We start from the raw sequence: 18,109 nt of genomic DNA, 5'->3' as shown, positions 1-18,109 counted from the left end.
GGGGGCTTTGTCAGTATTAAAAATAATTCAGAATCTGTGTAGTCAGCAGTATGTATTATGGTTCCTATACCACTCAAGACTGGCAGCTTCATGTTAATTGATCGATTGTGTCCTACCATTGCTCTTAGGCTAGAACTTTTACTTTAAAGGGTGTTTGGTGGCAAAACTCCAAACCCTCTCACTGCGAAACCTGAATACTAATGGAGTTGTTGTGATTTAAAACTGTGAAATACAGTCTGTTTTTCAGTGGAGGAAATAAGAACCATAACCACAAATATTTACAGTTTCTTAACTCATCTTGGAAGGACATTGTTGCATTTTAATTCACTATTTAATGACAAGAGATGGGAGATCTTGTAGAGGAGTGGAGAGGGTGAGAGTATCAGAAATAATACTCGGGTTCGAGATTTGGTTGTGATACCCACTGCCTGGGTAAATGGGGCAAGTCACGTGATATCTTGTTAAGTGTTCGACTCCAATATGGATGTTAGATGAGCTGATGCTTACAGGATGTTTTGTTCTGTGTCTGGGAAGCAGAAAGAACTCAACAAATAGCTGTAGTTGCTGCTATTATTCTATGAGTAACAAGATAAGAAGTGCTCATATGGTGAGTAGGAAATTAACTGTTCCCCTTGCTTTCTACTGAGGGTGTTTTGCATGTGTTAGACTTTTTCCCCCTTCCTTTCTCCATCTCTCCTTTCTCTATTCCTTCTTTCCCTTTCCTTTCCTTATGCTTTACCCCTTTTCTTTCCTTGTCAGTTGAAAGGGCCAAGAATAACAGTGCACGGGAGAAATGAATGGCACTTATTTCTCAAAAAACAAAAATGATTCCAGTAATACAGTTATATTTTTTAAAACTCGCTTATCTAAGAATCTAAATTAAATTTCCAGCTCAAAGCCATTCATTTATAGAGTGCCAGATCTTCAAACCTTCATACAAGTAGGAAAGTATTTCTAAAATACACTTTGCATTTTGAAAAGACAAGCAGAGAAGTTGTTTCCTGGTGTAGAAAGGACATAATATTCCCTAGCTAGAAAATGGGTTTTGGGTGAAGAAGAAATTCAGTCTAGTGATCATCTCCATATTCCATTACCTACTTCCTGAACATTATAACTTCAAAAATACTTCATAGCCTCACCCAGCAACATATTTCTGGGGGAAAGAGTCAGGATCCTCATGAAGTACAAATAAGTTTACATCAGAGGATAAAAATGTTCTGGTTGTATTCAGGGTAGACTGAAGCAGGCAAGGTCAGATAGGAAAGATGAACATTCTGAAAATGCTAAGAAAGGGCAGGTTGATAGAGGTGAAGATCTTGCCAGGAGCTGGATGACCGAGATGACACTTGATGACTTAGGTGGGAGAGGGACTCTGAAACATGAAAGGGTTAAAGAAAGCAAGCCTTCATGAAACAAATCAAAGAATTAAGAAATGAAAAGGCGGTGGCAGAAGAATTGGCCAGGCAGATTGAATTTACACATAGACCCACAAGTCAAACAACCGGGAAATGTAAGGTGAGGTTCAAGGGTTCAGAAGAGTTAATGAACATTGTACAATATGCTAGCCCCCAAACTAAGGCAGCTGACGAGAATAAAGTTGAAAGAGCCTGAAGAAGAGTGGATGAGAACAGGCATCACTAGAAGAAAACCCACTAGCTTTTGTTCCCTTAAGTGTTCTGAGAACCCACTGGGTTCCCACAATGCACTTTTGAGTCCCTGAGCATCATTAGTCTCCCGAGGCAGACGAGAGACCTGGAAGATGCGGTGTTTAAGCATTGTGCCCGATTTGCTACAACTGGTGCGTGGTGGAGAAGTGACTTGATTACAGCAGTTTGGCCTTAGGATCCGCAACTTTTGATCATTATTCCCAAGTAGGTCTTTAAAGGGGATGAGAAATGTTGTAGAAGAGAGCCAGTTCTTACTGAGTAAAATTGCAACAATAGTTTAAAAGGTTCCTTCTTAATGCTTCCTCTGTGTGGAAAGGGAGGCCAGGGTTTAGCTCAAGTTCAAGAACAAGTGTGATTTCCCCCTTCTTTTCTATTATATTCCTCTCAAGTATAATTAAATGAAATACATTTTTCTCTAAATATTCTGTTGTTATAAAATTATTTTTGCAAATTCTTTCTCCTCATTCCCTTCCATCTTTCTCTGTATAGCCGTAAAAGATACATGAAACCATGGCAACCATGGCTACATCTGTTTTAGTATTAAATCATTCTTTTGATATTTTCTGTATTTATTGATTTTAGTTATAGAATTCATTTTATTATGGTAAACAGTCTCAAGTTATTATTATGATAATACGATATTATAATTATTGTAGCACAGGGAGATATCGTGAAGAAGAGATGGAAAAGAGATCCTACCAACCACAAGGCTTACATGCTGTGTTCTCACGAGTGTCTAAAGGGAAAAACACTTGTCTTTGATGTAACAAAATCATCTATTTTCTCTAGTATTTAAAAAAAACACTTTAGATAAACATTGTAGCCAGGAATTAACTTGCTGTCATCTTTTGAATATTGAATTATTTAAGGAAGTAGAGGTAAGTTTTGAATAAAAATTCAGTTATTTGTGAATTAAGGACTTAATCTGGGAACTAACGTTATAGCAGAAACTATACTGAGGCTGGAGAAAAAGGAGTCTAGTTCTGAATCTGCAACTTCCTGGATAGCTTAGGAAAACCATTGCCCGGGGGGTTTGTGTTAGCTAATTAGCATCAATATAGAGAATGGAACACATGCATAAGTCTCTGCCTCAAAACTGAGCTACGGTAATAAAAATGGAAAGAAGTATAAGGTTACAAGAGGATAGCACAATAAAGAACAGAAAACAACAAAAGTCAACATTCGGGAAAGTAGACTTCGTGATCTTGACACACACAGGGGAGTTCAGACAAGGAGGAAAAGCAACAAGCTAATGTGTGCGCAGAACATTGGAGAGGGCTTGGGAACTGCCTGTCCTTCTAACCTGTGGGATAGATGAGAGCTGGGGTTGCCTGGGAATTCTAAGCAAGCTGCTACGTCCCTACATGTTCTTCCCTTATCTACCTTCTTAGGCCTTAATCATTATTTACTCCAGGACAAGACTGGAGGTTTGCTTTCTGGGGAAGTAAATAGGAAAGGCCTGTAATCAAGTGTTTAAGAACAGCCAGTTAGGGGCTGGAGAAATGGCTCAGAGGTTAAGAACACTGACTTCCAGAGGACCTGAGTTCGATTCCCAGCATCCACATGTCAGTTAACAACTGTCTGCATCTCCAGTTACAGAGGATCTAAGGGCACCAGGCATCAATTCAGTACACAGAAACAGATGCAGACAAAAAAAACCCTAGACATCAAATAAGATATATCTTTAAAAACCTTTTTAAAAGGACAACTAAGTAAAGTTAGTCACCAAGGGGTTAATTAGGGGTCTAGGTAGTAAAGGATTCAAGTTTCAGGATCTGTCTTCTATATCAAGCGTTTCAGTATTTTGTTACATTGGTCACTTAAAAATGTGCAATTTCAATCATTTAATCATTCTAGCAATTTCCTATGAATCACCAAAATCTCAAAGGTGAAATGCATAATCCGAAAGAAGAGAAAAATGTGAAGGAGAGGAGGAAAAGATAAAATAGAATCCAGAGAAAACTGACAAAGCAATCATCACAATGAGAGCAAAATCTTAACATTTCTAAAGAAACAACCCAAGATCATTGGATAAACATTAAAAATGGAAATTATGACAGCATAAATTAAAAGTTTATGCATATAAAGTTATGGTGTTACAGAACAATGTGCCCAGAATACGAAATAGTTATTTACCCTCTTGAACTCTCAGCAGCCATGATTACCCACCTGAAATCTGAACAAGATTAGGCCCATGGATGCTCTGTCATGGAACAACCCCTTCCCAAAGACGGATAAGCAGTTAATGATTGCTGATGTCTGAAATAGTCCACACTCCTGCAAGTAACATTAATTGAACTCATTGGTTCAGCCAGGTAGACTTGGTCGGAATTACCTGATCTGTCACTTGTGGCCTACCTGGTGGTGAATAGATATTTATTTGTCTCCCTTGAGACAGTATATGGAAATTTCAAATATTATGGCACAAAAGAGACAGACCACAAGGGAAAACAATAAGAAAATTAGATAAGAAATATGATTTTTTGAATACAGATTTTAAAGAGAGAGAGAACAAATTAAAACTATAGACAAGAAATTTGACCAGAATTGAACTTCTTGAATTATTAAGTTGGGGGCACTTCCAAGGGTGCATATGTTGATTTTTCTAAGTGACCCACACTAAGGACCTCACTGTGAGATGACTGAACACCACAGACAAAGAAAATTCCCAAAAACTTTAGCCGGGAAAGAAAGTTAGACAATATACCACATAAAATTGTTGACTGCAGCTGGAAGCTTAAGCCCGTCATGCGGTGGCTTACAGGTCTTAAAGAAAAACCAGTTCCCACGTGTAAATCTGTACTCAGCCCATCTATTTGTTATTAATCTCAATATGACAGGAGAAAGTAAGCATGTTTTGGGCTTGGGCTCAACATATTCATCTTGTGAACTCTTCTTTTCTTTTCCTTCCAGAAGTGGAACTTATTGCACACTATTTCCCACCAAAATGAGGAAAAGCTGGGTGTGGAAGCAAACACCTGGAATCCCACACTCTAAGACAGAGGCACAAATCCTGACCTACATAGTGCATTCCATTTCAGCCAAGGTTCTGTATCAAGATTCTGTTCAAAAACTGGAGCATAGAAATTCAGAAGAGAGGTGAAGGGCGGCTGAGGTCATTTATTAAGAAGACCATATAACAAAAGCCCAGTCAGTACCAGGCACGAGGAACCTCCTTTCCAGCTGTTGAGCAGAGTAGAGTCTCCCAAACCAATAGCGTCTGCAGCTGTTGCTCGGTTTCTTCCCAGAAGCTGAAGCAAATCTCTGTTGCTGAAGATTTCCATGTACTTTGGACACAGGAATCCTGAGAATCAAGCTGGATCTCACCCCAAAGCCTCCTCCTTTTATAGTAGCAGAGGTTCTATGCAAGCTGCCCAGGAAGGGAGGCAATCAATAGTCCTACCCAGTGTGAGACCTACGAGGCGTGTAAACCACAGCAATGGCCAGCTTGGCCAAATACCTCTAAAGGTGCCCTATCTTGGCAGTAACCAACAGCTGTCTAATAGGACTCAAGACCCACTTAAAAAAAAAAAAAAAAAAGAGGAAACTCGTCGTTCCTGGTACTAGAAAACTAGTCAACTACCTGGGGCTAGTCAGGTCATGGATCTTAGAGGAGAACCTGCTGCCAACACTTAACTTGGTGAGCCTAATTTCTAATTGCATTCTAAATGGGTCCATATACCCATAATCTTAGCTCTCACCCTTCATCAAAGAAGCTTCACAGCAGAGACTGTTGCAGAAAACCACAACTGGTCCAAGTGCAGAGGACAAGTAACTGATCGTAGGGTTCCCAGCCTCAACAGATACATCTACACACAGCTCCCGTACCGAGGGCTCAGGTCACACCACATAAGATAAAAGAGGGCTGTAAGAGCCAGAGAACATAAGGGAACCAGATGGTCAAGCTGAAACAGGGATGAAGTGGGAGAGCAATGAAAGAGATACCATGATAGAGGGAGACATCATGGGGATAGGGAAAAACAGGGTGCTAAGGAAGTTCCCAGGAATCCCTAAGGATGACTACTAGCCATAGTGGAGAGGGTTGCCTGAACTGACTTACCCCAGTAATCAGATTGGTGAATACACTACCTGTCATCATAAAGCCTTGTGGTGGTAATCTAATTGTACTGAAATGTGATTTTGATTGTATGTTAATAAATAAAGTTGCCCGGGGGTCAGAGCTATTAGAGCCATAGCAAGAGTGTGGCGGTGGTGGCACACCACCCATAGATCTTTAATCCCATAGATCTCTGTGTGTTCAGGGATACAGCCAGCATTGGAGACATATGCCTTTAAGACCTAGGGGGCTGTACATTCAGACAGTGACGAGGCAGTCACATGTTTGGGTTTACAACCAATGAGAAGGCAGAACAAAATACTATAAATAGACGAACAGACAGGAAATAGGTCTCTCTTTCGGGAAGCTGGGACACCGCAGGCGGAAGGGTGAGATTTTAGCTCTGAGCTCTGACCTCTCGGCTTTCTCTTTTACATTGTTTCTGTGTCTCTTATTTAATAAGATGGTTAGTTACATCTACAAAGCCTTTCTCCAGTAACTGATGGAAGCAGATGCAGAGATCCTCAGCCCAAACCAGGCCAAGCTCCAGGAGTCCAGTTGAAGAGAGAGAAGAGGGATTCTATGAGCAAGGGGCGTCAAGATCATGATGGGGAAACCTACAGAGACAACTGAACCAAGCTAGTGGGAACTCAAGAAATTTAGACCAACAGCTGTGGAGCCTGCATGGGACTGAACTAGCCCCTCTGCATAGTGAGACAGTTGCATAGCTTGATCTGCTTAAGGGCCCTCCCTGGCAGCAGGATCCGAATCCATCCCTGGTGCATGAGTAGGCTTTTTGGAGCCCACTACCTATGATGGGACACTTTGCACAGCCTTGAGGCAGGGAGAGGGGCTTGGACATGCCTCTAGTAAATGTACCTCCCCATGGGAGGCCTCAACTTCTTGTAGGAGGAGACAGGTGGTGCATTGGGACCGAGAAGCTGAAGAGACAGGAAGAGGGAAGAAGGGGATCTTTGATTAGTATGTAAAATGAATTAAAAAATTTTCTTCATAAAAAATATATATTATATACATATAATATACACATATTATATACATATAATATACACAATTATATACATATAATATACATATAATATTATATACATATTAATACATAAATAGAAATATGCACATATACATATATATGCATATATAATATGCATAGCAAGTATATATAGAGAGGGGGGGAGGGGGGAGGGAGGGAGAGAGGGAGGGAGGGAGGGAGGGAGGGAGGGAGGGAGAGCAAGCCAGAACTAGGAAGTCTGCTGTGAGATTGAGTCTTCTAGAAATTTAGAGAAGCTATACCCATCATACCTAAATAGCATGTCTGCCTAATAAGACCTAAATAATAACAACATTGATAGACATGTTAGTGTGGAAGGGACATGGCCCCATTCCTAAACAAAGAACTACAGATAACTAATGACTGCTAAGAGACAGATAAGTAATCTTTCCCAGGGATGAGCCCCCTAATGGATTATATAATTAGAAGTGGTTGGCACTGAAATTATATACATATAAGCAATACTAAATGGACTCAACGTGTTGGATTTATGTATTTATGCATATATATATAATATGTATAACAATATGTATAACAATAACAATTAAAGAAAAAGAGGTCATGAACTTGAGAAGAAGTAAAGAAGGGAGATGGGAAGGATTGGAGGGAAGAAAGGGAAGGGTAGAAATGAGGTGATTATACATATATTTTAAAACTAAAATTAAAAAAAAGTTGCCTTAGAAGAAACAGTGACAAAAGTCCTAGAAATGAAAAGTCTTATGGAGCTGGAGCATGCAAGGCTCCAAGAGCCAGAACTCACAGAACAATGTGTTATCTATTTTACAAATGTGTTAGGTGGAGAACTTGGGTTCTCCTAGAATTAGAAGATAAGCCAACGATGGTTATAAGAAACTAAAATGTCAGGAAGTAGAAAGTACAGGCAGAACTAACATCTCCAAATCAACAATATTCAAAATCACTATACTGATGATATTTAAATAACATTTTATAAATAATAATGATAATATAAATGTGAGTTATTTAATCCACGTGGTAAACACCTCTTAGGCTGTTTAGGGAATAGGAAAAAATAAAAAGAGTCTAAGTATGTAAGGAATGACAGAGAACGGATATAGAGCTAATTATCTTTTTTCACAACTAGACGACCATAGATAATGTTGACAACTCACAAAAATAGTTACCGTGTTACCTTGAAATATAGAACTAAAAGGTAGAATACATATAGTTAAGGTTCTTGCAAATGATAACCTGTGTTATACAGTGAAGTGGGATGAAACTGGCTGTGTCAGGAGTCAACTCATTTTCACTCTGTCCCCCATAGTGCTGTGTGATATTTAAGATAAACACAGATGTTGAAGACATCTTTGCCATACCAGGAAAATTTGATCCTTGTCTTCATGTACACAAAACAATGCTTTTGGGATTTATCAACTCAGAGAGAGAGAGAGAGAGAGAGAGAGAGAGAGAGAGAGAGAGAGAGAGAGAAAGGAAGGAAGGAAGGAAGGAAGGAAGGAAGGAAGGAAGGAAGGAAGGAAGGAAGGAAGGAAGGAAGGAAGGAAAAAAGAAATTTGGGGAATGAATGATTAGGTAGAGATTTGATCAACAAATGATGCTAGGTTCTTTTTTTACCTTTTTCTTTCTTTCAGTATTTACAAGTTGATATCTGAATTGGAAGCAAGTGTGTGTGTGTGTGTGTGTGTGTGTGTGTGTGTGTGTGTGTGTGTGTATGTGTATGCTCGTACATACACACACACTAACAGAGTTTAGAAGAGTTTTGTTTTGTTTTGTTTTTTTCAATTAGCAATTATCACACCTCAGATAAACCTCATTGGCTATGATACTGCCACTGCGCAAAATTTAGTTTAGAAGAGTTTTGCAGGCCGCAAGAATATATTATAGAGATTCAGCTATAGACGAAATTCTAAACAATGTTAGTAAATAAGAAACACAGAGCCAAATACAGAGGAAATAGTCAAAGAGATCAGAGCAATAGCCATGACTAGCTTTAGCTTACCACCAGCAGTAGCTTCCCCAGAGAGACTTTTTTCCTGCCTAACTTGTGTTTTTATTGCCTTTCTGTTCTACTTTTTCATTGGCTCTAAGGCCAGCCACATGACTTCCTCATCATTGCCTGTCTATACAGACCTCCAGGTCTCTATGGTTGGTACTGGGATTAAAGGCTCGTGTTACCACACTTGGCTGTGTCCTTGACCACACAGAGACTCTGTCTGCCATGTGATCAGATTAAGGGCATGTGCTACCACTGCCAGACTTCTGCTTAATGGCTATTTGACCACTGATCTTCAGGCAACTTTATTTATTAACATACAAATAAAATATCACATTTCATCACAGATAAAATATCACCATATTAGAGCTATACCTAGAAATTTCAAGGCATTTTTCTAGAGGAAGCCATTTATCATGGAATATTTGGTGTTATTTAGCTTTTAATATTTCAGCTGTCTTCTGCTATGAAATTCTTGCAGGGCCCATATACTGCTACACTATATTGGCAAACAGTTCAGCTTCTCAGACCTGCTGATCCACTAGGTAACACTAACACCACCCCCACCCTGCAGAGCCCAGGAGACAGGCAGGCTGTAGATGCACAGCTTTGCTTCTTGTGCAAATGAAGCTCAGACCTCCCTTCCCCAGATGGGAAAATGGCATTCCAGAGCAACTGACTCAGGACAATAGGGCCTTTTGCATAACCAGGTGCAGTAAGGACTGGAGCAGAATTCCTGAGGGAGGCTGAGAGTCATGTGTCCAGGGAAGAAAGAACAAGGAGAGTTTCTGTAGACGATAAAGCAGAATGGCTCAGACTAGGGAGTGAGGAGCAAGTGATAGTTTCTTGTAGATTGTAGGTGAATCAGGTCGGGAGAGGAGAAGAGGAAGGAAAGACGGAGGTCGAAGGAACAGAGCACAAAGATGAGATCAAAAGCATAAGGGCTTGGTTATTACTAGGGCTATGAGGGGACAGAAAAAGTAGGTACAGAGAGGAGCTGAGACTCAGGGCGGAACTGAAGCTGTACAGATAGAATTTTGTCATAGAGAAATAAAAAGTAAACGGGCAAAGACCACGGTGTACATAGAAGATTCTTTTCCCTCAGATAACCCCACACTGGATGTAGCGTCTTCCCCAGGACTCTGGGAGGAATTTTCTCAGGGTAGGGACTTGGGAAATTTTTATTAGAAGAGGGCATCAGATCCCCCTGGAGGTGAGATTATAAGTGATAGTGAGCCTCTTGTCCTGTGCGAGAAACTGACCTCAGTCACCTGAAAGGGCTGAGTCCCGTTAACTGCTGAAGACAGCTCTCCGACCGAGGTAAGAAACCGTAAAATTGGATGCTGAACTAAACTGGCAGCAGCCTTGACTGACTCCTTCTTCCCTCACTTCCCTGGTAGTAGATTTTCATGAACTCTACATGAAGTTCACATCTGTAGAATATATATATACTTGAATGTATGCTTATGATAGGATCGTGGCCTTATTTGCAATGTATTCAGATTGTCTTGGTTTGGAGGTGGATGGGTTGTAGACATCTAGTGATGCCTGTACTTCTTCCCATGGTATGACCTCATAGGATCCTTTACTCAACAACATGTGAATCTGAGGATGACTCCATTGGTGTCTTAAATTTCTTTTCTGTTGGAAGGATATACCGCAAGCCACACCCTCTCTCCGAAGCACCACCCTTCAAATAATATATCAGACTGATAAGTAATTCAGAAGAAATCTGTGGTGCTGTAGATTTTTCTTTTGCCTTCACCACCAGCAGCTTGTCTATGTCATTAATCCCTATAAAATTGTCTTATCTTTTAAGCCTAATTGTTTGTTTTAATTATGTCTTCCACAAGTGGTCTATGTGCATTCTACTGCAAACATATATTCTGCTGTATTCAGTCTCCCCAAAGGCAACATCATGAGGCTTTCTGTCACCCCTATGTTCTATTGAAAATGATAAAATAAATAAATAAATGTACCCCAAAAGAGGTAATTTTAAGTACTACGTAAACCATTGCTATGCAAATCATCTTAGAACATATTGTGATCTTCAGGGACTATTCAAAGTAAATAACCCTCTCTCCCAAATAGGAAAATTAGACAGAAGTTACTATTTATGCCATTTTAATATTTTCAATATTTGAACACATTGCAATAAAAGCTTTCAGTAAAAGTTGGAGAATATTATGATGGGAGAAACAAGCCAGACACAGAAAGACACATGCCATATGTTCTCACTCGTTTATGGAAACCGGTACGCCAACCCTGCAGTAGGGAATGAAATGCTCGTCACTAGACATATGCAAAAGAATGGAATACTAATCACCAGAGATATGTCATGGAGTACATCGAAGTTCGGATGATTGCCCTACCAGATAATGTTGTCATTAATTAACACTAAGAATAGAACATCACAACTATTGTTATGAGTCCCGCTCCCCTCTATCTGTAGAATTCTTCTTGACCAGGGCTGAGAAAACAACTCAGTTGAAAAAGTGTTTGACTTGCAAAAATGAGGACCTGAGTTTGATCCACACAAGCCACCAGGCATGGTGATGCTCACTTATACTCCCAGTACTAGGGAAGCAGAAACAGGTAGCTCCCCAGGGGTTTGTCAATCATCCATCTAAATTACACTTTCAGGCCAGAGAGCAGTCTTTTCTAGGAAATAGGGCTGGTGTAGGGCACATGAAGAGTGATACCTAAGGTTGTCTTCTGGCCACCACATACACTCATTCACACATGCATGTACACCAGCACAAAAAGAACTACTTATAACCATGAAAGACAAAGAGAAAAGAAAACTAAACAGTCAAATATCAGTTATAGTGAGTATATGCCACAGGGTCTATTCCTTGGTAGGTATACAGGATCCTTGAAGAGAAAATAGTAGAGAATCAGAGAAGAGATTCAGCCAGAAAGGGAAAGACCTAATCTTGAGGTGTCTGGATGGAAAAAAAAAAAAAAAGGAAGGGGAGGTGGACTTACTGTGTATATCAGTGTAAGTCATAACGGGGCATGGTATCTGATTTGAGAATTGACTAAAATGCCTGGGATCTGTGGGCAGGACCTGTAAGCTTGCAGAGAGGACTTGGTTTCTACAATAGTTTAAAGATCAAACTGACTTTGTGTAATATATTTTAAATATGCATTAAGAAAGGCCTACATAGGGGCTAGAGAAATAAATGGCTCAGCAGTAAAGGGCATTTGCTGCTCTTTCAGAAGACCAGGGTTTGGTTCCTAGCATCCACATTGACATCTCACAACTAGATATAACTCCAGTTCCAGAGGATCCAGCACCTTCATCTGGTTTCTGCGGGCACCTGGTATGCATGTACATGCATATGCATGCAGACACACATAGAGACACACACAGACATGCAGACACACATACTAAACAAACCAAGTGGAGAACATAAAAAGATCATATATTTGTTTTAAAATAGTCTCTTTGAAAAATTTTTATTCATAAATTATAAATAAAAGATATTTGGTGTTTTGTCACTTACAGTCCATTTCCTCTCATGAGTGTACTTTGTACTTTAAGAAGTTAGCAAAATTTGCCAGGACAATGATTCCTTTAAAACAAACTTTGATGATCATTTAAACTCTAGGAAAGCATGATCTTTTGCGAGTTTGACCTTAATAAGAACAAAAATTAGTACAATTGCCATGACATGTCCAACAAAGTAGAAATGTCACCTCTGTGAGGCCTGCAGATTACAAAAATTAAAAGAAACCTGGTATGCTTTGAAAATAAAACAACTTTAAAACAGTTGAGTGGTTTTTGTTATCATGGAATAATGTTAAATAATACATTGGAAGACAATAAAAGAAACTAGGTTAGAAGACCAAGGGGTGGGGGAGCATGGTGCATGGCAGGGTATAAATATAGACAGGCTGATGGGAAATGAAACCCACCTTCTACTTAGTAGCTGTCAGGCTCTTAACTGTGAGTTCTAAAAAGACCACAACTCTTTGATTGCCAGAAGAGGGCTGACTGCACACAGCACCAACGTACAGTGCAGCACCATCTGGTGACAGAATGAATGTAAACCACAAACAAGGCTGACTGAATCCTCCTGGACTTCATGCAAAGAATGAAGGGGGGAGGGAAAGGTGGGGAAAGGTGGTTGCCTCTCTCTCTCTCTCTCTCTCTCTCTCTCTCTCTCTCTCTCTCTCTCTCTCTCACTCTCTCTCCTCTCTCTCTCTCTCTCTCTCTCTCTCTCTCGTTCTCTCTCTCTCTCCTCTCTCTCTCTCTCTCTCTCTCTCTCTCTCTCTCTCACACACACACACACACACACACACACACACACACACACACACACACACATTAATATTTAATTCTAATAGTCTTTTCCAAGTTAGTTTCTTCCTTTCAACAGATTTGTTAGAATATCCAGTCGAGAAATTTCAGGTTTGTGCATCCTCTGCGAAAGAACTAGGTGCATTTTAAGTGACGCTCGAAGCTTATGACATTTTCAAAGATATTTTCACTACCTCTTAAGATTCAAAAAGTCATTACTTCCCCTTTGTTTTAAAAAAAAAAAGAAAGAAAAGAAAATCCAATATTTTTAAGATTTTTACCACCTGGAGCTGGAAGCTGGTTTAGAGGATTCCTATGGTTTAATTTTAGAATTGCCTGTTTACCCTTGCTGTGAAGTTCAGAGAAAGTTGCTTAGGAAGGAAAGGGAATCTAATGGCAGCATGTTGGAGCGATTCCTTTACACAAGTTAACTGAGGACCAAACTATACCTACCATGCCAAATTCAGTCCCAGGAATAGATCACGTTTTTACAAATCTTTCCATCAATAGATGTGGGAGCCCCTTCTCAGGTTCCTCATGGCTTTACCCAGCAGGTCCGAATAGAGGATGATCAGGACCACGGGCCTGAGTGCAGGTGTCTGAGATGGTCTGCTCTTGGCTGTGCTGGGGGAGGAGGTCTTTTGCTCCACCCTTTGGTGTCTCTATAAAAACCCTGGGCCAGAGACAGTCCGGGCCCCGTTGGAATAGGTTCCAGGTCCTCTCGAGGCTATCCTTTATTTTCTATCTGTTTATCTCCGCAAGATTCTCCGCTATAAATCCTTCTATCTAATATTTCCTGCTGCTCGCACTCAAGAAAACTCTGGGGAACTGTGGGGGTGGTGGGTAAACGCCCCACAAATAGACAACTAGGGAAGCCCTTTGGATATGGTTTGATATGATCTGCTAATAAACTATCTCATTATCCTGCTGCTTCTTAAATGTTTGTTGCTTTAGCAAAACAAGTCTTTTGTGGCTGCACAAGAGGCTGTTCACCTGTTGTGTGACTTCAAAGGCAACAGCCCTTCAAGCATTCTGATGGAGTCTAAGAACTTCAGGAAGCCAGGATCCTGACTCCAGACACCCATTAGGCTGCAGGGCCAGCTAATCCTGGGAGTGTTTTACTGCCTGGGAGGTGGAGCAACTGGATTCTGACCTTTCTATCCTAGGAAGTCCCCTGAGCACAGATGGCCGAGGGACGATTCTCAACTGTCCAAGAATGACCCACCTCCAAATCTGGGGCACTGGTGACTTCGGGTTTCTTACACAAGCTCATCCGTTTAGTGAGCTGATATGTGACCTGAAAACACAGATTCCCGTGAGTAAAAACAACTGATTTTCATTTCTTCACTCACTCATGCAGGTGTTTACTGAGCAGATTTATGTTTGTTTGTTTTGTTTCTTGAGACAAGGTCTTACAACATACCCTCAGCTGGCTGGAACTCAATATGCAAACCATGCTGGCCTAGAACTCACAGAGTTCTGCGGAGATTAAAGGTGAGCACCACCACACTCAGCCTATTAAACAGGTTTTATGTTTGGTGATGAAAAATTAACAGGAATAAAAAGTAGATGTTCTCTGCTGCCACAGAATCTATAACCCAGATGAAGGAAGACATTAAATATTAATCTAATATTTTTCAAAGTTCATTATTATTATTTCTGCATTGCCTCAAGAACTAAGAAGGAAAAACACAGGGTGGGGAGAAAATAAACAATACTGGGCTTTACTTTTTTAGTAGAGCTTATGAAATGCCTTCTCATGTGAAAGTTCACAGAGCTAAAAGGTCAACCTCTCGAGGAAGGGTGGAGTGTGTGTGTGTGTGTGTGTGTGTGTGTGTGTGAGAGAGAGAGAGAGAGAGAGAGAGAGAGAGAGAGAGAGAGAGAGAGAGAGAGAGAGAGGTTATCAACACAACTCTCAGGTGAAGAGACAGAGGCTGTGATACTCGGTTTGTCTTACAAGGTTAGATAAATGCAGAACGCCGAGCCAGAAACAAACTTCCTGTCTCCCTTCCCATGTTTCTTTTCTCTCACCATCCTGCCTATCATTTTAACACAACCATCTTTTTTCAAATTAAATTTATTTATTTTACATCCAAACCACAGTTGCAGCCATCTTTTAAAATTTTTTTTATTCATTTTATATAACAACCACAGATCCCCCTCTCATCCCTCTTCCCGCTTCTCCCCGCACACATCCCTCCATTCTTCATCCCTTCTTCCAACAGGGTAATCTTTTAAACAATGAAATCTTTAAAGAAGCTATCTGCCTGTCTACTTTATTGGTTATCCTGCATAAGAGCAGGCAAGTGGCACTTTATTAGCACAGGATTTTTTGCATTAAGTCACTTTCTCAGATATATTAATTATTTTCCTAAATTACAGTGATAAAAAAAAACATCACCAAGGCAACTTATGAAAGAAAGAATTTATTTGGGATTTCTGTTGCAAGGGTTAGAGTCCATGATAACAGAGACAGCATGAAGGCAGGCAGCAGGTACAGGGTGCTGGGGGATCTGGACCAGCAGGCATGGGAGCTAGAAGAGCAAGAGAAGAGCTCACTATAGATGTAACCAACTGTTTTATTAAATAAGAAACACAGAAATAATGCAAAAGAGAAAGCCGAGAGGTCAGAGCTCAGAGCCAAAATCTCACCCTTCCGCCTGCGGTGTCCCAGCTTCCCGAATGAGGGCCCCTTTTCCTGTCTGTTAGTCTATTTAAAGAGACAGAACAAGCCACAGCTATCTCACCTCACCAGTTCCTCAGCTGGTCTTGTTTCCTCAGACTGGAAGCTTCTGTGTCCTCATCCCAATAGCTCTCAGCTGAACTGTGTTGCTCCAAAGCCTGAAAGCTTAACCAGCCAAATGCTTCTAGTTTCTGGTCCTCACGCCTTATATATTTTTTTGCTTTCTACCACCACTCCCTGGGATTAAAGGCTGGCTTTCTGGGATTAAAGGCGTGTGCCACCACCGCCACAAAAATCATATTTCAGTATAATTAGATTACCACCACAGCTCACATCTTGAACCACAAGCAAGAAACAAAACAGAGGGGGCTGGAAGTCAGGCAAAGGCCTTAAGTTCTCAAAGCCCACCTCCCTGGGACCTACTTCCTCCAGCAAAGCCATGCCTCCTAAGCCTCCCCAAACTGTGCCACCAACTGAAGATGCAGTGTTTAAATGCCTGAGACTATGGGGGATATTTATTATTCAAATCATTACACCAGGGGTTCTCTAGTCACTTTTAACCAAAAGATAAAAAAAAATGTAAGTGTAAAAATTTCTATTTTTCAAGAGAATCCATTAACTACCGCTTTAAGAAGAAAAAGCTTCTCTTTGGCTTTCCCACTGTTGTCTTTCCCCTAATTGGAACATATAAAAATAATCTTATCAATGAAGTATTAAGAGTCAACTAGAGGGTCGAAGAGCGTGGTGGGGCGTGCCTGCAATCCCACCAGTAGACGGAAGCAGAATGACCTTGAGTTTGTGAATTCTATACCAGCCAGGGTTACAGAGTGAGACCTGAGAGAGAAAGAGGAGAGAGAGAGAGGAGAGAGAGAGAGAGAGACAGAGAGACAGAGAGACAGAGAGAAAGAGAGAGAGAAAAGGGGAGAAAGTGGGGGGGGGGAGAAAGAGAAAGACAGGAAGAAAGGAGAGAGAAAGTGAGGCAAAAGAGTGGAGAAATTTTCATTATCTCAAATTTGGACATGCAACAGGAAGTTCTGTTTTCTCAGACCTGAATCCTTACATTATGAAATGAATAAATACAGACATGATTTTGGGGTACTAGGTAATGGAAAAAGATGAAAATGTTACTGCTACTCTTCACTCAGCTCGCCTTCCTGGAGGCAGACTTTAATACTGTTAAACACAACTTACAGATTCCTGCAGAAATCGGTTTTGTGTGTTATATTTTGCAATAGGGAATATGGTTGCATATACATGACTAAATTTTCTGTTCTTAGAGATCAGCGTGTTTAAACATATACGGTAAATAAATATGATCTACATTCTAACAGATACAGAGTACTCAATGCATAGTATTTGTAGTCCATAAATTCATTAACTATGTCTACTGATATGCTATTTAATTCAATTTTTATTTTTGGAGTAACAGAGATTGGGCCTAGGACCTCACCTATGTCAGGCAAGAACTGGAATTTGAACTATGGCACCTAGACTCTTCTTTTTTACTTTTTCAAAATTTAGAGACAGGATTTCATTTAAGTGGTCCAAGGTGACTACCAATCCAGTCTGTAACCCAAATAGGGTCTTGAAATTGCAACCATCCTGTCTTGTCTCCTGGTATCTGGTATTACTTCTAGACTTGTCTACAATTTCTTAACATTACAATGCCATGACATACATACTTGTTCGTATTTTGTGCACTCATATAAATGTTACTATTATAGAATAGTTACCTAGTAGAAATCTGCAGTTCACAAATCTTTTCTGAGTTCTAAAATTGCCCCCACCCTAAATCTACATTTCCTGACCTTGTGATCATCATAAGCACGTGACTGGCACCCTTTTTAATGTTTATAACCTGAGGCAAAAGTGTGTCTTCATTGTTAGCTAACTTCTATCCAACTGATTATAAGCGACATAAAGATTTATATGTATATTACATTATACTTTTTCTATTATCCACTGAACAAAATGTATTTGTTTGGCATTTAGTAGTATCGATTAGTATTCACTGGCCTCACTGTGGACATTGAAACCTCAGGACCAACGCTAGTATTCCACAAGTGCCTTCCTACTTCTCATCTCCACAGAGCTGCTTAATGGACTGACCAAAGGCAATCAATGTATAATGAGAGATAACAGCAAAATCAGATGTTCACTTTATACAAAGCAACCATCACTCATTCAACCAACATTTGCTGAACTTCTCTGTACATCCCTAGAAAATTTCTCCAACATAGAAAAGCTCTGGATTTTTATAAGAATTTTCTGTCTTCTGGCATACACACCAAAAAGTCACTCGTAATTGAAAGGGTCTTAAATTGCTACTATTTCATGTTCTCCAGATTCAAGCAAGATGAT

General features: G+C 40.2%; 1 pseudogene; it reads right to left on the bottom strand.

Moving 5' to 3' along the window:
- Positions 1-8,492: 8,492 nt before the first annotated feature.
- Positions 8,493-8,609, bottom strand: LOC121822173 (U4 spliceosomal RNA; annotated as a pseudogene).
- Between the last annotated feature and the right edge of the window lie 9,500 nt (positions 8,610-18,109).

This window comes from Peromyscus maniculatus, chromosome 13 (assembly GCF_049852395.1).
Source record: "Peromyscus maniculatus bairdii isolate BWxNUB_F1_BW_parent chromosome 13, HU_Pman_BW_mat_3.1, whole genome shotgun sequence".
Lineage (NCBI taxonomy): Eukaryota > Metazoa > Chordata > Mammalia > Rodentia > Cricetidae > Peromyscus > Peromyscus maniculatus.
This window is presented reverse-complemented; position numbering and strand designations above follow the sequence as displayed.